Below are 23,373 nucleotides of genomic sequence, written 5' to 3' on the forward strand. Positions count from 1 at the left end.
CCTTCAATACCACATCATCATCTAGCCCAGGGATAGATGGTTTTTTGCTTTCCCTCCAGGATTTATGGATGTGCACTGGAACCCCCCGGATTGTGGTAGGACATATGGTTTCTGATTTGGTGACCCCGAGGACCTGATTTAGTGCCGCCGAGCACTTGTTATTGCCTACCACATCTATGCTTTTTGCTTTACTTTAATAATTTAATTTATTTTAATTTTGAGGGATATTTTTTCCATTCACACGTCCGCAAAATGGGTCCGCATCCATTCCGCAATTTTGCAAAATGGGTGCAGACCCATTTATTTTAAATCGGGCTGGAATGTGCTGTCCGCATCTGCGGATCCACATCCGCATTTGCAGATCCGCACTTCCGCATCTGTACTTCCGTTTCCGCAAAAAAATAGAACATGTCCTATTCTTGTCCGCAATTGCAGACAAGATTAGGCATTTTCTATTTTAGTGCCGGAATTGCGGAATGCACATTGCCGGTGTCAGTGTTTTGCGGCTCTGCAAAACACTTACGGACGTGTGTAAAATTATTAAAGGTCACGTTTTATCTTCATGTATATTCTAATGGATTGCCTTCCTTGTACAATGTTATAATATACTTTCTATGTTAGAAAGTATATTATAGTGCATTTGTATTGTGTTGCAGTTGTGTGCAGTTCTGCTGCGATACTGCAGGTATATAGAGGGACAAGCGTTATTGTAACAAATAATTTCTACTGGTGTGATATACCAGTCGTCCCCCCAAAAAACAGATTGAAGTAGGGTGTTATATACCAATATACTTTCTTTATAGTGCATTTGGGTACTGTATAGTGCATTTGCTCATGCGCGTAAGCGAAAATTATATGGCTGATATTTTGCGTAATTATTTTTTGTGTTTCCCTTCTGAGTGTGCCCCTTCATATTGCTTACACCTCCTCTTGTTTTCTGAGGTCCTGAGGGTGGGACCTGAGGGTGAGCACCTTATCCATACGGTGAGGGGGTGAGCCGCTGTATTCTTGCAAGTCTTTCAGTAATTATTTCTTGGCTGCAAATATGAGCTGAAGGTTTTCAGGTTCGTCTGCCATTAAAATGAATGGGACCCGCCGCGAACTTGCGCTCGCGCAATCGCGTTCACGAACTGTCCCGGCAGATGTTCGTCCATCACTACCCAGCATTGAACCTTGGGCTACACCACTTATAACCAGGGACCATTCTGAATAGGAATCATTGACCACAACTCTCTGGACACGGTCCTTCAGACAGTTTTCAATCCAATTACAAACTATACTTTCCAGGCAAATAGACCTTACTTTACCTATTAAACGTCTATGAGGGACAGTATCAAAAGCCTTTGCAAAATCCAGAAACACTACATCCACAGCCACCCTTCTGTCCAGGTTACTACTCACCACCTCATAAAAACAAATCAGGTTAGTCTGACAACTTCTGTCCTTGGTAAACCCATGCTGGTTATCACTTATAATATTATTTACAGTCACATACTCCTGTATATAGTCCCTTAAGAGTCCTTCAAACATTTGTCCCACAGCAGAAGTTAAACAAACTGGTCTATAATTACCTGTGGAGGACCTAGATGAATTTTTTGAATATGGGCACCACATTTGCCTTGCGCCAATCGCTTGGCACTATAACAGTCACTAGAGAATCTTTAGAAATTATAAACAGGGGCACAGCAATGAGTGAACTGATCTCTTTAAGCACTCTTGGGTGTAATCCATCTGGACCCGGAGCCTTGTTCACATTTACCCTATTTAAATTCTCTTGGACCATATCTACAGTTAGCCAAGTGAGTATATTACTGGATGTGCGAATAGTGTTGAATATGCTAATCGCATATTTATTGCAAATTTATTGCGAATATATTACATTGCCAATTTTCGTAATCAAGTAAACAATGACTGGAGATCATGACTTCTCGAATTTGCAAATTTATGGCGAAAATTCAGCTCCAAATTTGCAAAATATCGCAAATTCAAATATTGTCTATGCCGCTCATCACTAGTTTCTAGGAGAAACGCCCTGCTGGAGTGTTTCTGGCCCTGGGCTTTCATCCCTAATAGCCAAACAGACATATTTACTAGGGCGTTACTCCCTGGCACTTTTCCCTCTATCCCTTCTTCCTACATTAACCCAACTGCTGACCTGTTAGTCCTGATCTTGCCCTTCTCCTCCCACCTCCATTTCACTGACCCCAGTCAGTGCCTGAACAGTGAGGTCTAAGCCTCTCTCCAGGTCTGCAATGCCCCTAAGTGTTTCAAGCTGCTTATTTAGATCCAGGTTCTGGGCTTCCATTATGCAACATGATTGCATCTAGTGCAAATGTATTCACGTTCGAATGGCTCTTCAAGGCACGCATACATTGCACAGGACACACACTTAGTAGCATTGTCCATGGAGCACATGTTTAAATGGGGATTAACAGTAAAGAAGAAAAACAGTAAATATGAGTTAAGATTTAGACCCTGTCTGCTGTAGTTGGAGGACTAGCTAGAATCAAGCCAACAACACACAAGGAAAATCTATCAAACCTTAGTATCTTGCTCCTTGTCTTAAACTCTGGTTCTTTATTCAGCAGCCACTTAGTACAGCAAGCTTCAGGTAGAGCACCAGAGTCACAGAGCTGTCTGTACATACATTGGTTGGTTAGTTTGTTCTTTGCTTTATGAATTTTTGTTCTACATTTTTATCTTATTTTGCATTAAGCACTTTATATGAATATTTATGCATGACTATAGGCAGATTTATATACACTTACTGTGACCTCTGTAAAATCTTATAATACTGCATGTGCTTCATTATTTATTAACTACTCAATTTTTGTTTTATTTTATTTATATGTTTATGTTTTATTTATATATTATGTTTTGTTTATTTTATTTGTAATATCTATAGATAAAAAGTGTTATTATATTTCATTTTTGTGGATCTTCTTTTATGTATAGCTATTATACAGTTAGTAAGATGTTTATATAGAGTTATCTTTATGAACGCATAGGAATATAAAAATCAACATATTTTATTGATGTGAACACTGCTACAGTATTTCTACAGAAGCAAGGGTGTAACTAGTAATCATAGGGCCCATAGCGAAAGTTTAAATGGGCAACTACTCTGTTGCGACAGATACAGAAGTAGTAATTGTTAACATGACAGATGGTACGTTGCGCTATTAAGGAAGCATGTGAAAATGCTATGTTAATAACATAGTGACCCATCTGTCTAGTTAATCATTGCTACTAGTGTTGCGTGAAGAATGTATGGGCTCTGATGAGCCAAAGTAAGTTATTTGCGAAGTCGTTATTTGCAAAGTCGCTTGTGATTTCGTTGAGTAACTTCAGTAGTTGATTTTTAAAGTGGGAAACCACTTTAAATATACGTTTGAATTGTAGATATCCTGGTTTGTGGTTTTTTTTTTTTTTTTTTTTGCCTATGTCCTCTTATGATTGGTTTTAAGGCCAAATCCTGAAAAAACTCTATAAATAATTTCTGATAAAATTAATTTCAGATATACTAATCATCAGGAAGGCCTATTATAGTTTTCTGCTATAAGGTTCCTTCCTCATAAACATCAACTTTTGCAGGGGATCCACAGAAAAAATAGAGTGCTTTAGGACTAGGATGGAAGGTATGTCCCAGCATTATCTATAACTAGCATGATTGGTAAGGAAATAATAATCTGTGATAAGGTACTGTAGAAGCAGACACCAGAAGTCAAGCTCCCAGCATGATTTGCTTTACACCTGGATAATGTCTCATACAAGTAGTAATAAACATCAGTAAGTTAGTTTCTATTGCTTACTTTGCAAGCTGGTAACTCTTTAATCTTGGGTGTCACTGTCAGAATTATGTGTAACACATGGAATGCAGCAATCATTTTGCACTCATTAGGTAATTATATTTGAATTTTAGAAGGCACAAACATATAACATAACATTTAAAGTCTGATACAAAGCCTAGATTTTGCCATATTTTGATTCCAAGTTCCAAAGACTCGCAATTACCCATAACTCAGTTTTCAGCATGCTCTAGCTCGCCATTGCAAGAGGGGTAGCAGGCATGAATTAAATTATTAAAGGCTTTTTATACATAGCTCTAAGACATATGACTGCATTAGAATTAGACTGGCCTCATTTGGCAGATCCATATTAAGACAGTTATTTAGCCATAGATATTGTGAAAAAATGTGAAATATTTGACTTTGTATTTTATGTATTTCCACATTAAACCCAGTCACAAAAGAAGAAATCTCCAGGATCCTCTCTTCTTCTTTCCCCAGCACATGCACTACTGACCCTATTTGCCTCCTCCAGACTCTCTCCCCAGCTGTCAATACCCCAACTGAAATCTTCAATCTTTCTCTCTTCTGGCATCTTCTTCTTTTAAACATTCATAATCCCTTTAATTAAAAAATAACTGCTAACTCTCTAATTGATCCATTATAGTCTGGTTTCCACACCCTACGTTGTACAGAAACTGGCCTCACCTAAGTGACGAATAACTTGACAGCCAAATTCAATGTTAACTACTTTCTATTAATTCTCCTAAATCTCTCGGCATCATTTGACACTGTAGACCACCATCTCCTCATCACCATGCTCCAGTCTGTCGGCCTTGAGGACACTGTTCTCTCTTGGTTCTCTTTCTATCTCTCTGGCCGCTCTTTCACTGTATCATTTGCTGGCTCTATTTCCCTTCCTGTCTCTCTTGCTGTTGGGTTTCATCAGGGTTCAGTCCTAGGTCCTCTGGTCTTTCCTCTCTACACCGCCACAATCAGAAAGACTAACAGCAGATTTGGTTTTCACGACCATCTCTATACTAATGACTAGTGTTGAGCGAGCATGCTCGGCCGAACTGCTGTTCGGCTCGAGCATCGCTATGCTCAGCACATGGCGGTACTTGGCTGAGTACCGCATGTGCTCTAGCATCATGCTCGAGTCTCTTACCCGCGTGTTTCGCGACTGCTATGCAGCCACTAAAGGTGCAGGTAAGCACTGCCATCACTGTAATTCCAGTAGCATCCACAGTCACAAGAACATGACGGTGGGGAATGGAAATTAGTGTTTAATGAGGTGGATGATGATGAAACACAGTTGCCAATTAGTCAACCGCAATTACTGTCTCATGAAGTTGATGAAGAGGATGAGACACAGTTGTCAATCACTGAGGTTGTAGTTAGGTCAACAAATCAAGAGGATGATCAGAGTGAGGAAGTGGAAGAGGAGGTGGTGGACGATGAGGTCACTGACCCAACCTGGGAAGGTGGAAAGCCGAGCGAGGACAGCAGTACAGAGGGGGAAGGATCTGCAGCACTGTAACAGGCCGGAAGAGGAAGTCGGGTGGCAATAGGGAGAAGGTAGGCCACACCAAACAGGCCAACAACTGTTACACGGAGCACCCCCTTGCATAAATCTCCCTTACCAAGGGGTAGGTGTTCCGCGGTATGGCTATTTTTTAAGAAAAGTGCGGACGACAAAAGAATAGTAGTTTGCAACCTGTGCCACACCAAAATGAGCCGAGGCGTAAACACTAGCTGCTTCACCACCACCAGCATGATCCGCCACATGGCATTCAAGCACCGTAATAAGTGGGACGAACGCCTGGGTCCACAATCTGTGTCTGTGGGTCACACTACTGCCTCCTCTTCCCCTATTGTACGCGCTGGCCAATCGCCTGTCGAAGGCGCAGACGAGGATGCCTCCTGCCCTGCACCTAAACCTTTGCAAGCACCATCAGCGACCACATCCACTTCCCTGTCCCAGCACAGAGTCCAAATGTCATTACCCCAGGCATTTGAATGCAAGCACAAATAGCCAGCCACCCACCCACAGGTCATAGCACTAAATGCGCACCTTTCAAAATTACTGGCCCTGGAAATGTTGCCATTTAGGCTTGTGAACACTGAAGCCTTCCACAGCCTGATGTTGGCAGCCATCCCACAATACTCTGTCCCCAGACGCAACTATTTTTCAAGGTGTGCCATGCCCATCTTACACCAACACGTGTCCCGAAATGTCACACGTGCCCTGACCAACGCAGTTACTGGGAAGGTCCACTTAACCACGGACACATGAACAAGTGCATTTGGCCAGGGATGCTACATTTCCTTCACGGCACACTGGGATGGCAGAGGTGCTAACGACGCCAAGGATTGAGGGCCCTAATTGCATCAGGGTTTCCGGCAGAACCTACGTTAGTGGCTCCAACCTGCACTTCTCCTCCTCCTCCTCCACTTCCACCTCCGAATTATCCACATGCAGCACCAGTCAGCCATCAATCGGTAGCTGGAAGCAGTGTTGCACTGCAGTGGGGAAGCATCAACAGGCCGTGCTGAAGCTGATATGCTTAGGGGACAAACAGCACACCGCCGCAGAGCTGTTGCAGTGGATAAGAGACCAGACTGAGTTGTGGCTCTCGCCACTCAACCTACAACCAGGCATGGGTGTGTGTGATAATGGCCGTTACTTGGTGGTGGCTTTGGAGCTCGGCAAGCTCACACATATCCCATGCCTAGCCCACATCTTAAGCTTAGTGGTTCAGCGGTTTCTCAAAACCTACCCTAATTTGCCTGAGCTACTGGTGAAGGTGCGTGTGTGCACATTTCCGCAAGTTATCGACAGCCTCAGCCTGACTGTCAACTCTGCAGCAGCGCTTTAACTTGCCAGCTCACCGGCTGTTGTGCGACGTGACCACACGCTATAACTCCACGTTCCACATGTTGGCCAGGCTTTGTGAGCAGCAGAGGGCAGTAGTGGAATACTAGTTGCAACATGGTTGTTGCCATTCCAGTCAGCTTCCAATAATCAGAAGCGAGGAGGGGGCATGGATGTCTGACCTCTGTGACGTTTTAAAAAACTTTGAGGAATCAACACAGATAGTGAGCGTCGATAACGCTATTATCGGCGTAACCATCCCACTTCTGTGTCTACTCAAACGCTCGCTGCTCACAATTAAGGATGACGCTTTGCATGTGGAAGAGGTGGAAATCGGGAAAGAAGACATTACACAGGGTGATAGCCAGTCCACCCTCCGTCTGTCTTCTCAGCACGAATTGGACGATGAAGAGGAGGAGGAGGAGCAGGATACTGTTGACTCCGCTACAGAGGGTAGTACCTATGGAAGTTTAATTCCATCTGTTCAGCGTGGGTGGGCAGAAGAGGAGGAAGAGGATGAGGAGATTGAGAATGATCCTCCTGATGATGACAGCAAAGTCTTGCCTGTTAGGACTCTGGCACACATGGCTGACTACATGTTAGGCTGCCTTTCCCGCGACCCGCGCGTTATACGCATTTTAGACAACACGGATTACTGGGTGTTCACCCTTCTCATTCCTCAGGTGGAGAGGACGAGCAAAACGGTGCAAGTACCAGAAGGTACTTGTAGAAAAATTGCTCCAAAAATTTCCATCTGACAACACTGGCGGCAGAGTCCGTACTTCCTTGAGCAACCAAAGAGGGTAGACAAGGGGAACACACAGCAGTTCCAACAGAGGCTGGGTAACACTCTCCAAGGCCTGGGACAGTTTCATGACACTCCGCTGGCATCCTCATCCTGATGCATGGCCTAGTGTCACAAGGAGGGAAAAGTTTTGAAAGATGGTGAAGGAGTACGTAGCAGACCATGTCAGCGTCCTCAGCGATCCCTCAGTGTCTTACAACTACTGGCTGTTCAAGCTGGACACGTGGCACAAACTGGTTCTCTACGCCTTGTAAGTGTTGGCCTGCCCTGCCGCCAATGTTTTGTCTGAGAGGGTATTTAGTGCTGCTGGTGATAAGCGTACCCTCATCTAACTGAAAATGCTGACAGGTTGACTCTTATAAAAATGAACAAGGTCTGGATTGCCCAAAACTTCTCGACTCCACAAGAAGAAAGTGGATTAACAAAGGCACTTTAAATGTGTTGTTTAATGTACTCAATACACTGTATTCCCATGCACCCCTTCCACCACAAAAAAGGGTATATGGTTAAATCTTCCTTTTCTCATCCTTCTCCTCCTCTTCCATCAAATCAACATGCTTATTCAGCGCATATAATGCCCTCACATATATTCCCTCGCATATAATTTGTTTTAAAGGGTCAGCTCAACAGCAGGCCCTTGCATATAATGTTTTACAGGCAGGGGCGTACACAGAAATCATTGAGCCCCATAGCAAGAATTTAGATTGGGCCCCCATGCCCGTTCCTAGTCCCTCCTACTATGCGCCCTGGCTCCTCTCACTGCCCTCCCTAACTTCTCCCCTGCTCCACCTCATGCAGAAGTATTTTGTTCTACAAAATGGCAGTACTCATGCCGGATCACAACAGACCCATTAGGGTACTTTCACACTTGCGGCAGGACGGATCCGACAGGCTGTTCACCATGTCGGATCCATCCTGTGGCTATTTCGCCGTGCCGCCGCTCCGTCCCCATTGACTATATGGTGCACGGCGAGAGTCGCCGGACTAAAAAGTCAGACATGCAGTACCTTTTAGTCCGGCGGCTTTCGCCGTGCACCGCCATGCTGCGCCATAGCTCCGCCCCCGTTATAGTCAATGGGGACGGAGCGGCGGTCGCGCGAAATAGCCACAGGACGGATCCGACATGGTGAACAGCCTGTCGGATCCGTCCTGCCGCAAGTGTGAAAGTACCCTTATAGAGAATGGGATCTGATAGGTCCTGGCGGTGTTCAGCATATATTGACAAGAATCTGGGGCGTTACATGATGTAATACCAACTTTCCTGCTGTCCAGCATTGCACATGCGCATAGACATGAGAAAAGTTTGAGGAAGCGAGTGCCTCCCTTCTCCCATCCTCTGTGTCATGCAGGACAGCTGGGAGACACTGTCATTACTCGCTATCCTGCATGACACATGTGCAGAGACAGGAGTCTCTGGGAAAGCTGGGTGAACCCCTCCCCCCTGCCTTTCCATGTTCTTATTATCTGTATTTATGCCTTGCAGGATAGCAGGAAATCTGAGGGACATTGCATGATGTAATAGCACCCAGCTTTTCTGCTGTCCTGCATGGCACATGTGGAGAGACATGAGAATACTCTGAGAACGCTGAGTGACACAGCTCCCACCTCCCCTCATATCTGCTCCTGCCTCTGCACCTGTGCCATGCAGGACATCAGGAAAGCTGAGTCACATTACATAATAGCACCCAGCTTTCCTCCTGTTCTGAATAACATATGTGCAGAGGAATAGCCTGGGAAAGCTGAGTGCCCCCCCCTGCACTGTCCTCACCTACAAGTGGTCACTTACTTCATTACTGGTGGGGTAGTGGCAATCCGGAGGAAATAGGAATCAGGCATAATGGAGCTAACAGGCGGGAGGCGGAGCTAGCCGACGGGAGGCGGGGCTAGGAGGCGGGGCTAGCAGACGGGAGACAGTTAGGAAGATAGACGGGGGCGGGGCCTCTCCTCCACTGCGGGCCCCTCTTCCTCACGGGCCCCATAGCAGCTGCGTGGTCTGCCTATATGGTAGGTACGCCACTGTTTACAGGGTCATCTCACCTGTAGGTCCTCACAAATAATGTTTTACAGGGTCAGCTCAACTGCAAGCCCTCACATGTAATGTTTTACAGGGTTAGCTCACCTGAAGGCCCTCACCTACAATCTTTTACAGGGTCAGCTCACCTTCTGATGATGACAGCGAAGTCTTACCTGTTGGTACTCTGGCACACATGGCTGACTTCATTTTAGGTTGCCTTTCCCACGACCTGCGCGTTATACGCATTTTAGACAACACGGATTAATGGTTATTCACCCTTCTCGACCCCCGCTACAAAGAGAGCTTCTAATCTTTCATTTCTCTGGTGTAGAGGACAAACAAAACGATGCTATACCAGAAGGTCATGGTTGAAAAATTGCTCCAAAGTTCAAAGGGCAGGCATCCAAATGGATCATCGCCATCACAGGGACGTGCGATTGCCTAGAAGTTATCTAGAGTCAACAAAGCCGCAGCAGGCCCTCACCTACAAGTCCAGTTTTAGCAGCCAAGAGTCTGGTCAACACAATCCTCACCATGATGGCACACTGGGTGAACGTTGTGGAGGCTGACAGCAAGTTGGCTGCTGCCTTCCTTGGATGCTTGTGTGTTAATATCTTTACCCACCATCTCTGGGTGGTTCACAATTAGAAAAAAAAAGGGCAATATAACAACAGCCAATCAGATTTCAGCCATTGACCTCCCTTGGATGTGGTAGCTGTTTCTTAGGCTCCCTCTCCAACATCGAATCCTGATTCCCCGTTACCCGTGATCCCCATGGTAGGTGCAGAAAAGAACATCGAAAGTTGATAGGGCAGACATCCGAATGGATCGTCGCCATCACAGGCACATGCAATCGCCTAGAGGTTATCTAGAGTCACCAATGCGGCAGCAGGCCCTCGCCCCAGTTTTAGATGGTCAGATCAGCAGGCCCTTGCTCCAAATGTTTTTGAGGGTCACCAGCAGGCCATCAATCATAATTTTTCAAGGGTGTGTATGATGCCCTCCTTTATGTGTTTTGTTTTGGAGTGCTAGTTCCTTGTAATTTTTGGCAGCCCTTTCACTTAGTGCATAGGTTTTTTTAAATGTAGGAGTCCCACTACCTGAACTATTTTACCACAATGTGAATGAGGCCCTCCATTAAGTGATATACAGGTTGTATCGGAGTACCTCTTGCTTGTAATTTTTTACAGCACTTGCACTTTATATACAAGTAAATATACAGTAAAGAATGTTTCTTAATTTTTCCTATAACATTTAGTTGTTTTTTTCGGTTTTGTGCGTATTATTGTCAGTCTTTAAAAGTGTTGTTCTATTCGGACAACATCGTTCCCAGCAGCGACCTGCGAGTACAAGATGCATCCAGACATCCTCCCCATGCTGTTCCAGAACCATTTCAGGCACCATCCCCTCTTCAGAGCAGGGGGTACCTGGTTTAATGCTCGGGTTCTTTTATTGACTCCATTATTCCAATGTGTTCGGCTTGAGCCCCCGAGCACATTGGTGCTCGATCAACACTACTAATGACAACCAGCTATATACTTCAACTCATGATATCATCCCTACTGTACTACAGAACAGCAGTCACTGTCTATCTCTAACATCATGTCCGTTCTCTATCTATTCTCTATCTCCCCCCCCTTCATCATCATTCTTCTGAACATGATCAGAATACAGTTATCGGCCAGTGACTCATGCAGCTTTATATATTCTCCCTTACTATATTAAGATGGCCGAGCCATTGTTCAAAACAAGCATTATTTACCTTTTGTAACACACCTAGATTCATAGCTTCTGATTTATATTAGATTCTGAGCTCTTGCGAGCAGGGCCCTCATTCCTCTCATTTTAGTTGTTGACTTGTTTGTTGCTATGTTATTTATGACTCTCTAGAACCCCCAATTGAAAAAGTGCTGCAGAATAAAAATTATATATACAGCACAGACCAAAAGTTTGGACACACCTTCTTATTCAAAGAGTTTTCTTTATTTTCATGACTATGAAAATTGTAGATTCACACTGAAGGCATCAAAACTATGAATTAACACATGTGGAATTATATGAAAGTGTGAAACAACTGAAAAACAAAAAAGTGTGAAACAACTGAAAATATGTCATATTCTAGGTTCTTCAAAGTAGCCACCTTTTGCTCTGATTACTGCTTTGCACACTCTTGGCATTCTCTTGATGAGCTTCAAGAGGTAGTCACCTGAAATGGTCTTCCAACAGTCTTGAAGGAGTTCCCAGAGATGCTTAGCACTTGTTGGCCCTTTTGCCTTCACTCTGCGGTCCAGCTCACCCCAAACCATCTCGATTGGATTTAGGTCCGGTGACTGTGGAGGCCAGGTCATCTGGCGCAGCACCCCATCACTCTCCTTCATGGTCAAATAGCCCTTACAAAGCCTGGAGGTGTGTTTGGGGTCATTGTCCTGTTGAAAATTAAATGATGGTCCAACTAAACGCAAAATGGATGGAATAGCATGCCGCTGTGGTAGCCATGCTGGTTCAGTATGCCTTCAATTTTGAATAAATCCCCAACAGTGTCACCAGCAAAGCACCCCCACACCATCACACCTCCTCCTCAATGCTTCACGGTGGGAACCAGGCATGTAGAGTCCATCCGTTCACCATTTCTGCGTCGCACAAAGACACAGTGGTTGGAACCAAAGATCTCAAATTTGGACTCATCAGACCAAAGCACAGATTTCCACTGGTCTAATGTCCATTCCTTGTGTTCTTTAGCCCAAACAAGTCTCTTCTGCTTGTTGCCTGTCCTTAGCAGTGGTTTCCTAGCAGATATTCTACCATGAAGGCCTGATTCACACAGTCTCCTCTTAACAGTTGTTCTAGAGATGTGTCTGCTGCTAGAACTCTGTGTGGCATTGACCTGGTCTCTAATCTGAGCTGCTGTTAACCTGCGATTTCTGAGGCTGGTGACTCGGATGAACTTATCCTCCGCAGCAGAGGTGACTCTTGGTCTTCCTTTCCTGGGGCGGTCCGCATGTGAGCCAGTTTCTTTGTAGCGCTTGATGGTTTTTATGACTGCACTTGGGGACACTTTCAAAGTTTTCCCAAGTTTTCGGACTGACTGACCTTAATTTCTCAAAGTAATGATGGCCACTCGTTTTTCTTTACTTAGCTGCTTTTTTCTTGCCATAATACAAATTCTAACAGTCTATTTAGTAGGACTATCAGCTGTGTATCCACCTGACTTCTCCACAACGCAACTGATGGTCCCAACCCCATTTATAAGGCAAGAAATCCCACTGAGTAAACCTGACAAGGCACACCTGTGAAGTGAAAACCATGTCAGGTGACTACCTCTTGAAGCTCATCAAGAGAATGGCAAGAGTGTGCAAAGCAGTAATCAAAGGAAAAGGTGGCTACTTTGAAGAACCTAGAATATGACATATTTTCAGTTGTTTCACACTTTTTTGTTATGTATATAATTCCACATGTGTTAATTCATAGTTTTGCTGCCTTCAGTGTGAATCTACAATTTTTGAATGAGAAGGTGTGTCCAAACTTTTGGTCTGTACTGTATATATATATATATATATATATATATATAAAATCTGGGATGCTCAACCTGCGGCTCTCCAGCTGTTGTAAAACTCCAACTCCAACCATGCCCTGCTGTAGGCTCATGGCTGTAAGCTGTTTGGGCATGCTGGGAGTTGTAGTTTTACAACAGCTGGAGGGCCACAGGTTGAGCATGCCTGATATATATCTAATATATATATAAAAGCAAAAAACGGAACAGCACCCCCTGAGACAAATCGCAGGTGCAAGCTACCCAGCAATAATACAGCAAACAAATAAAGTAGCAGCACACCAATAAATGCACTAAGACTGAATCAACAGGTGAATGTGTGGACAGGGTCAAATACATAACAGCAATATATATATATATATATATATATATATATAGTGGGGATTCGCTCTGGTAGGCAGTGTGAGCGGATGCAGTACAGACGCACAAATCAGTTCTTTACCAGACTTTAGTGTTTATTCACAATTGGCAGGTATAAGAAAACTGAAAAAATGACTTCACCTTTGTTTCAAGTCCTAGTATTCAGTTCACACCATGTAGAGGGTACCACGTATATAGATCAAGTCCTGGTGTTTAGTTTACACCTTGTCACAGATCCGCTGAAAGGGTTCAAGTCCTGAACAAGTCGAGTTGTTTTTCCAGACAGTTTGCAAAAATCCACACATGTACAAACACCTTAACACAGTCCCCTTTCCCACACTCTAGCTGCTTTTAATGAGAGTTGGGCCTCCGCAAAGCCCTGACTGGCAAGTGAAATCCAGCCCAGTGCTTGACTTCACCTTACTGCAATCAGTCTCTGCAGCATATGCTGGGAGGAAAATGCCTCCCATCTACTAACAGACCCTTCACTGTGTCACAATATAAATATATATTGTAAGGGATCGCTCTCTCTCTCAGGGGATCGCAGTCACAGACTTCATTGCAGACAACGGATTAAAAGTCCAAAATGGTCATTTATTTTGGCACCAGCACACACAAATCAGCAAAACAAACACCTGGCCGTCTAGGCTCCAAGACTTAGCAGGTCTTCTTCTCAGACACAAGTGCTTATGGGAAGGGATCCAGCTTCACATAGCCTCGTGGCCCCTCAGCCACATATGGTCCAGCAGCCTCCAGGCTGACCTTGCGACCCTTTTTCTGTAGGCATTGCTGGGTCCCCAGAAGTTCAGGATTTGCAAAGCCTTCAGGCTGGCTGAGACCACACAGAGCCTCTGTAGGCCTTTGTTTCCAAGTTTTCTCTCTTCCATACTGACACACAGAGGGTTGGTTTAATCCCTCCTTGATTAGAGCAGGCCTCACCTGTGATGACTTCAGGTAAAAGACAATACCCGGACTGGAAGGGTTTGGACTGCCAGATCTCACTAACAAACCTATCCACCATTCCAAATAAAATCCAGCCCAGAACAAAATGTAAACAAAACTGTCTCAGCAAACTACGCTGAGGTATCTGGGTGGGACATACATGCCTTCCAGCACGTATACTGTACACATCACACACATATATATATATATATATATATTAGCATAGAATTCATGACACTCCAGAGGATCAAGTGATAACAAAACAGTGTAGTTTATTCACTTTTGTAGTATATTGTTTTAATCCTCTCCAGGATCTTTCTCAAGTACAATGAATCTGCGAAAAATGCAGTATTATATAGGCAGCAAATCCATAGTGACATCATCAGTGAATCAAGTCCATAATGGATGTAAAGTGCATAAAAAATATAATCAAGGTCCATATTTATAGTAAATATATGTGTCCCTAATGCATCCATAATCCAAATCTTTGTGCAAAAGTACTCCTGAATTGCTCAGTTGTCACAGTGTGGTGTGGGTGGATAACTCCACACCAACCACAAGAGGGAAGGGAAAAGGTACTAGGCCTGGAAACTAGGAAAGGGGAAAAGGTCACCACCTAATTCATGCCCTGACTACTATAAGTATGAACAGCTCTTGATGGTAGGAATGTTCATATGCTGGAACCTAGGGCCCTATTTGACCCAAAAGGGTCGGGATATAGGGCGGATATAACTACCCCCTCAGACAATATCAGACCGGGATCTTCTGAATCACCCCCCCCCCCCCCCCCAGGAAAGCTACATAACCCCAGGGCGATGGGTAGCAATGAAATTAAATCTGGTAAAGAACAATGACCATCTGGCCTGCCTTAGGTTCTGTAGTTTAGCCGACTCCAGGTAAGCCAGATTTTTGTGATCAGTAAGCACAGTAATAGGATGAATTGCTCCTTCCAACCAATTACGCAACTCCTCAAAAGCCAACTTAATGGCCAGCAACTTTTTATTACCCACATCATAATTTATTTCTGCAGCTGAGAGTTTCTTAGAGAAGAATGCACATGGGCGCCATTTACTAGGTAAAGGACCGTGCGACAAGACTGCTCCTACCCCTACCTCGGATGCATCAACTTCCACAATGAGTGGCTGTGACACATCCGGTTGCACCAGTATAGGAGCAGAAGCAAAACAATCCTTCACCGCAGAAAAAGCTTGTAATACTTCATCAGACCAGACTGAGACAGCCAAACCTTTCCTAGTCATGTCCGTTAAAGGTTTAACCACAGCCGAGTAGTTCAAAATGAATTTACGGTAGTATTTGGTGAACCCCAAAAACTCCATAGGCGCTTTCAGATTTTTTCGTGTTGATCCCATTCCAACACAGCACAGACCTTCTCTGGATCCATATGAAAACCTGAAGATGAGAGTAGGTAACCCAGGGATTGCACTTCCTGAACTGCAAATACACACTTCTCCATCTTAGCATACAATTTGTTCTCTCTTAGGATCTGTAAAAAGTCTCATGTGATCCTGATGAGTCTTCATTTTTGGAGAATAAATTAGTATGTCATCCAGATACAGCACAACAAACCTCCCTAGCAGATGATGAAATATATCATTAACAAAATCCTGGAAAACTACAGGGGCATTAGTAAACCCAAACGGCATGACCAGATTCTCAAAATGACCCTCTGGGGTATTAAAAACCATCTTACATTTTTCCCCCTCCTTGATCCTGACCAGTATATGTGCCCACCTTAGGTCCAAATTGGAGAACACCTTGGCACCAACAATTTGATTAAACAAGTCAGGAATCAAGGGAAGGGGGTACAGATCACAGACCGTAATCCGATTGAGCTCAAGGAAGTCCAGACATGGCCTAAGAGTTCCGCCTTTCTTCTTTACAAAGAAAATCCCTGCTTCCACTGGGGACTTGGAAGGTCTAATATGTCCCTTAGCCAAACTTTCGGCAATATACTTTTGCATGGCTGCTCTTTCGGGTTTAGAAAGGTTATATAACCTAGATTTGGGCAACTTTGCTCTGGGAATAAGATTGATAGGGCAATCATATTCCTGGTGTGGGGGTAAATCCTAGCAAGCACTCTCAGAAAATACATCAGAAAAATCTGAAATGAAAGAGAGAACATCTTTAGTGGTCAAGACAGAAAGAGATGTATTAAGTTGTCCATGCAATAATCACTCCAATTGAGAATCTGTCTCGCTTTCCAGTCTATGGTAGGATTATGTTTGTTCAACCATGGTAAACCCAGAACGAATGGGGCAGGCAGACCCTACAGTACAAAACACAAAATGGATTCCTGATGAAAATCACCCTCTCATAAACGGATCTCCTGCGTCACCGGTGACAAACATCTCTGGGAAAGTGGTGCAGAGTCTAATGCAAACACCAACATATTTTTCTCTAATGCACTTTTCCTCAACCCATGCAAACGGACAAACTGACCATCAACTAGGTTAACCCCTGCCTCACTATCAATAAACACCTCAATTTTCTACAGTTTGGGACTCTAGCGCCACCTCAGCAGACAGGAGAAATCGAGTACTACCATTTAATGACCAAAGTAAGTTCTCTGACTCCCCACCCACACCACCAAGAGTAAGATGGGACGCTGTCCGTAAGGACAAACATTAACAAAATGTTCCCTTTTTCTACAGAAAAAAACATACTCCCTTCTTATGCTTAAAACTCTTGCAAGTAGGCCCAGCGGTAGCTTCCCCCTAACTGCATAGATTAGTCACCAGGCATAAACTCAGGAGTCTCTCCACCCAAGGTGTCAGAGGAAACCGCCACATTATAAGATAGTTCATCCTGAGAGTGAGGGACCTTAGATCTTTCTCTCAGGCATCTATCCATACGTACAGCAAGGGACATAGCCGTTTCTAATGACTCAGGATTTTTGTAAAAGTCCAACATGTTCTTTAGCCTCTTGGATAATCCCTGACAGAAAGGAGAGCTGGATCATTCCACTCCATATCCATAACCTATCTCCTTAATTTAGAGCAATAGATCTCCACAAAACACTCTCCCTGCCATAAACTCTGTAACTTGGTCTTAGCCAGGGAGATTCGATCCGGGTCATCGTAGATAATACCTAACGCTCTGAAAAATTAATCTACCGACCGGAGGGACTGTGATCGAGTCGGTAGAGAAAAAGATCAAGACTGAGAGTTCCCTTTAAGCAACGATATGATAATACCCACTCTTTGACTCTCATGGACCCATGCTCATAGTGAACCCACTAGAATATGGAGTCAGGAAGCACACCAAATAGAAACCTCAGAGTGCAAGCCCCAGTATTAATATAGAACCATATAAAATTAAAGACAGCAAAACCGCATACAAAGGCTGCACATCTTGATATTAAAATCTATAATTTATTTAGAAACACAAAAACATTGTATACAATTACACTGTGTTAGGACCGACAATACGTCCAACACACATACCTATATTCACCAAGTCCTAAACAGGGATACATAGCCGCCAATGGAGTACAAAATCAATGATATATGATAAATATAACATCAAAATAGCACAAATACTCATCAAATGTAGAGATAGGGGGACATGGTGTAGAGATATAACACGTATCGCTGGATCAACCAGCTTCCTCAGGGGTCTGAGAGACAAAGCAATTGTGTCCAAAGTATATATATATATACATAAGTAATTCAAAGAAAATAATGGTTTGAGAGTAAATTGAGGGAGGCAAAGAGGTGAGATGGTGGTAAATTGGCGTCCCCAATGCAAAGCCCACATTGCCATGCTATAAAGGCCCGTGTATTTAGAACGAAATCACGCATGCGCAAAATAGCCTCTAACCAGTCTAAATTGCCCTATATGTTGATATGCGCATGAGATAAACAATGATGTGTTCCACCATGCGCTCCAAATATAGGAAGTGCACTGAAGATTGCGTTCGCCGATAATAGAGAATATATAGAGATATATAAGCATACACATACAAAAAGTGAAGATAATACATTCCACAATGCACCCTATATGCAGACAATGCAACCAAAGTTGTTTTTGTCCATTACAAAAAATATAGAAAATAAATAATAAATAAATTCATATACCAAAATTATGAATATAAATACCAAAATAATATATATATATATATATATATATATATATATATAAAAACATAATAATAGTGATCCAAAATATCAATCATGTGCTCAATAATTAATAAGACATCATTAATAAATAAATAAATACAATCCATACAATGAAAACCCTTTTTAAAGTGCACCTTATATTAAATTCCTAACTTTACATCATTATTACAAAACCTGTTATTATACACCAAACATTATAACATGATTGTGAAACTTATTACTATATAACCAATTTATCATAATAGATAAAAACAAACAAACAAGCACTAACAAGCGATTGGGCCTGCAACAGGGACATCAGAAAAGAGGAAATTCACCAATAGTGATAGATATATAGTGTAGATTATTTAAAAGAAAAGCTGTATATAAATTACAATAAGAGAGATTAAAAATATATATACAAATCGTGAATAAAAACTGAATGCAATAATGTGGAGGTGCCAACTTCTAATATTTTATTCAGAATAGAACATAAATCACGGAACAAAAGTTTAAATTGAGAAAATGTACAATTTTAAGGGAAAAATATGTTGAATCAGAATTTCATGGTGTCAACAAATCCCCAAAAAGTTGGGACAAGGCCATTTTCACCACTGTGTGGCATCTCCCCTTCTTCTTACAACACTCAACAGATGTCTGGGGACCGAGGAGACCGGTTTCTCAAGTTTAGAAATAGGAATGCTCTCCCATTCTTGTCTAATACAGGCCTCTAACTGTTCAATCGTCTTGGGCCTTCTTTGTTGCACCTTCCTCTTTATGATGCGCCAAATGTTCTCGCACCAAATGTTCTCTATAGGTAAAAGATCTGGACTGCAGACTGGCCATTTCAGTACCCGTATCCTTCTCCTACGCAGCCATGATGTTGTGATTTATGCAGAATGTTGTCTGGCATTATCTTGTTGAAAAATGCAGGGTCTTCCCTGAAAGAGATGACGTCTGGATGGGAGCATATGTTGTTCTAGAATCTGAATATATTTTTCTGCATTGATGGTGCCTTTCCAGACATGCAAGCTGCCCATGCCACACACACTCATGCAACCCCATACCATCAGAGATGCAGGCTTCTGAACTGAGCGTTGATAACAACTTGGGTTGTCCTTGTCCTCTTTGGTCCAGATGACATGGCATCCCAGATTTCCAAAAATAACTTTGAATCGTGGCTCGTCTGACCACAGAACAGTCTTCCATTTTGCCACACTCCATTTTAAATGATCTCTGGCCCAGTGAAAACGCCTGAGCTTGTGGATCTTGCTTAGAAATGGCTTCTTCTTCGCACTGTAGAGTTTCAGCTGGCAACGGCGGATGGCACGGTGGATTGTGTTCACTGACAATGGTTTCTGGTAGTATTCCTGAGCCCATTCTGTGATTTCCTTTACAGTAGCATTCCTGTTTGTGGTGCAGTGTCATTTAAGGGCCCGGAGATCATGGGCATCCAGTATGGTTTTACAACCTTGACCCTTACGCACAGAGATTGTTCCAGATTCTCTAAATCTTCGGATGATGTTATGCACAGTTGATGATGATAGATGCAAAGTCTTTGCAATTTTTTCGCTGGGTGACACCTTTCTGATATTGCTCCACTATCTTTCTGCGCAACATTGTGGGAATTGGTGATCCTCTACCGATCTTGGCTTCTGAGAGACACTGCCACTCTGAGAAGCTCTTTTTATACCCAATCATGTTGCCAATTGACCTAATTAGTGTTAATTGGTCTTCCAGCTCTTCGTTATGCTCAAATTTACTTTTTCCAGCCTCTTATTGCTACTTGTCCCAACTTTTTGGGTATTTGTTGACACCGTGAAAATTTGAATCAACGTATTTTTCCTTTAAAATGATACATTTACTCGGATTAAACGTTTGATCTACGTTCTATTACAAATAAAATATTGACATTTGCCATCTCCACATCATTGCATTCAGTTTTTATTCACAATTTGTTTAGTGTCCCAACTTTTTTGGAATCCGGTTTGTATATACATATATATATATATATATATATATATATATATATATATATAATGAAAAAAATCGGACTGCACGCCAAACGGTTTCTTCAGTAAAACAGCAAGTTGTGTTTATTCACCCATGTGGTGGCAGCAAAAAGGCAACGTTTCGGCTCAATATGAGCTCATGTTGAGCCGAAACGTCGCTTTTTTGCTGCCACCACATGGGTGAATAAACACAACTTGCTATTTTATTGAAGAAACCGTTTGGAGTGCAGTCCGATTTTTTTCATTGTCTACAAGTGGGTAAGCTCCAGTTACTGTACTTGGACTTTGCACCTGTCCTTACCTGCTTCTAAAGTGGTGCTGCCAGTAGTTATATATATATATATACTCACCTAAAGAATTATTAGGAACACCATACTAATATGGTGTTGAACCCCCTTTTGCCTTTAGAACTGCCTTAATTCTACCTGGCATTGATTCAACAAGGTGCTAATAGCATTCTTTAGAAATGTTTGCCCATATTGATAGGATAGCATCTTGCAGTTGATGGAGATTTGAGGGATGCACATCCAGAGCACGAAGCTCCCTTTTCCACCACATCCCAAAGATGCTCTATTGGGTTGAGATCTGGCGACTATGGGGGCCACATTAGTACAGTGAACACATTGTCATGTTCAAGAAACCAATTTGAAATGATTCGAGCTTTGTGACATGGTGCATTATCCTGCTGGAAGTAGCCATCAGAGGATGGGTACATCGTGGTCATGAAGGGATGGACATGGTCAGAAACAATGCTCAGGTAGCCCGTGGCATTTAAACGATGGCCAAGTGTCACTAAGGGGCCTAAAGTGTGCCCAGAAAACATCCCCCACACCATTACACCACCACCACCAGCCTGCACAGTGGTAACAAGGCATGATGGATACATGTTCTTATTCTGTTTACGCCAAATTCAGACTCTACCATTTGAATGTCTCAACAGAAATCGAGACTCATCAGACCAGGCAACATTTTTCCAGTCTTCAACAGTCCAATTTTGGTGAGCTGGTGCAAATTTTGGTTTTGTGTCAATATATGGAGTAAGCCTAGTATCAGAAGTTAGAAGGTACCAATGTGTCCCCAAAATCCTATACACATCCATTCATTGGTTGTTGTATCGAGTGATGGAGAACGTACCTTATTATCACAAATCCTAGGTCTTGGTTTAAACAGGTTGAAGCGGTTAGACCCCTTGACTAGGCAATAAGCCTGTGAAATTATCTTTTTGGGATATCACCTCTTCTCGAGATAAATCACCAGAAGCATCCTTAAAATCTGCCATAGATGTACTATTACAACGAAGTCTTAGGATTTGACCCTTAGGTATCCCTTTCCTAAGATAGGCTGCTTGAAAGCTCTGGTAATGGAGTAAACTGTTAGTAGCAGTGTTCTTTCAAAATAGGGATGTCATAATATGAGAACCATCTTTCCGGATTCTCAGATCCAAAAAGTCAACCTCCAAATCCGAGATCTTATGTGTAAGAAAGATGTTAAGATGATTTTGATTTAACAAGCTGATAAACTGTTCACATTGCTCTCTTGGTCCCTGCCAAAAGAATAGAATGTCGTTAATATAATGGTACCAGCCCACTATATGGTCTCGGAACATGTCCAGTGGGTGCACGTGTGTCTCCTCCCACCAACCCAGAAATAGGTTGGTGTAATAGGGCGCACAGCTGGCACCCATCGCTCTACCGGATATCTATTTGTAAAAAGTACGATCGAACACAAAGTAATTATGGTTTAGAATAAATTCTAAGAGACTTACCAAAAAAGTATGGTAATCTGGATCACCCGTCAATGATTTGGTCAAAAATATTTTGTAGCAATTACGCCATCAATATGCAAAATATTTTAATACAGCGACTAAACGTCAAAGTATTTGGCGGTGGTGTAAAGTCATGCAGGCTTTTAATCAAATGCATAGAGTCACAAACATAAGATTTTAGACCTAAAACAAACGGTTGGCGAAATAAATCCAAATAAGTACAGGCCTGTTAACAAAGGCCACCGATTCCAGCCACAATTGGAAGGCCAGGGGGATTGGTAAGGCTCTTATCTACCTTAGGCAACATATAAAAGGTTGGAATAACAAGATGCCGAACCTCCAAAAATTGTAGTTCCCTCTTTGTAATGATATTCATATTGCAAGCTGTAATCAACAACTTATCCAGTTTCTTCTTAACACCAGAGTAGGATCTGAGGGTAAAGGAGTATAGAAAGTTCTATTGTTAAGCTGTCTCTTTGCTTCACATAAATAAATATTTGTGTCCCACAAAACAATATTCCCACCTTTATCAGCTTCCTTGATCACAAATGAAGAGTTCTGTTGCAATTTCTGAATCAGAATCCTAAGACAATTATATAATGTCATATCCAGAATCTTATTTCTGATATTTAAAGACTCTATATTGACAGGGAGTGTCCCACAGGATTGGCGCATAGCAAATGTGGTGCCGATATAAAAAAAAAATTCAAAAACAGACCCCGGAAACTATAGGCCGGTAAGTTTAACATATGTTGTGGGTAAACAGTTTGAAGGTTTTCTAAGAGATGCTATCTTGGAGGCTCTCAATGAAAACAAGCAAATAAATATCATATCGGCATGGCTTCATGAGGGATTGGTCATGTCAAACTAATTTAATCAGTTTCTATGAGGAGGTAAGATCTAGACTTGACAGTGGCAAATCAATGGATGTCGTATATCTGGACTTCTCCAAAGCATTTGACACTGTACCACACAAAAGGTTAGTATATAAAATGAGAATGCTCGGACTGGGAGAATACATCTGTATGTGGGTAAGTAACTGGCTCAGTGATAGAAAACAGAGGGTGGTTATTAATGGTAAATACTCAGATTGGGTCACTGTCACTAGTGGAGTACCTCAGGGGTCAGTATTGGGCCCTATTCT

At 42.7% G+C, this 23,373-nt stretch overlaps 1 protein-coding gene across 1 annotated transcript in view; it reads left to right on the plus strand.

Moving 5' to 3' along the window:
• GALR1 (galanin receptor 1) overlaps nt 1-23,373 on the plus strand; it is a 473,677-nt gene that overhangs the window by 246,038 nt on the left and 204,266 nt on the right. The gene's annotated exons all lie outside the window — the stretch shown is intronic.

This window comes from Bufo gargarizans, chromosome 5, assembly GCF_014858855.1.
Source record: "Bufo gargarizans isolate SCDJY-AF-19 chromosome 5, ASM1485885v1, whole genome shotgun sequence".
In the NCBI taxonomy this organism is placed as follows: domain Eukaryota; kingdom Metazoa; phylum Chordata; class Amphibia; order Anura; family Bufonidae; genus Bufo; species Bufo gargarizans.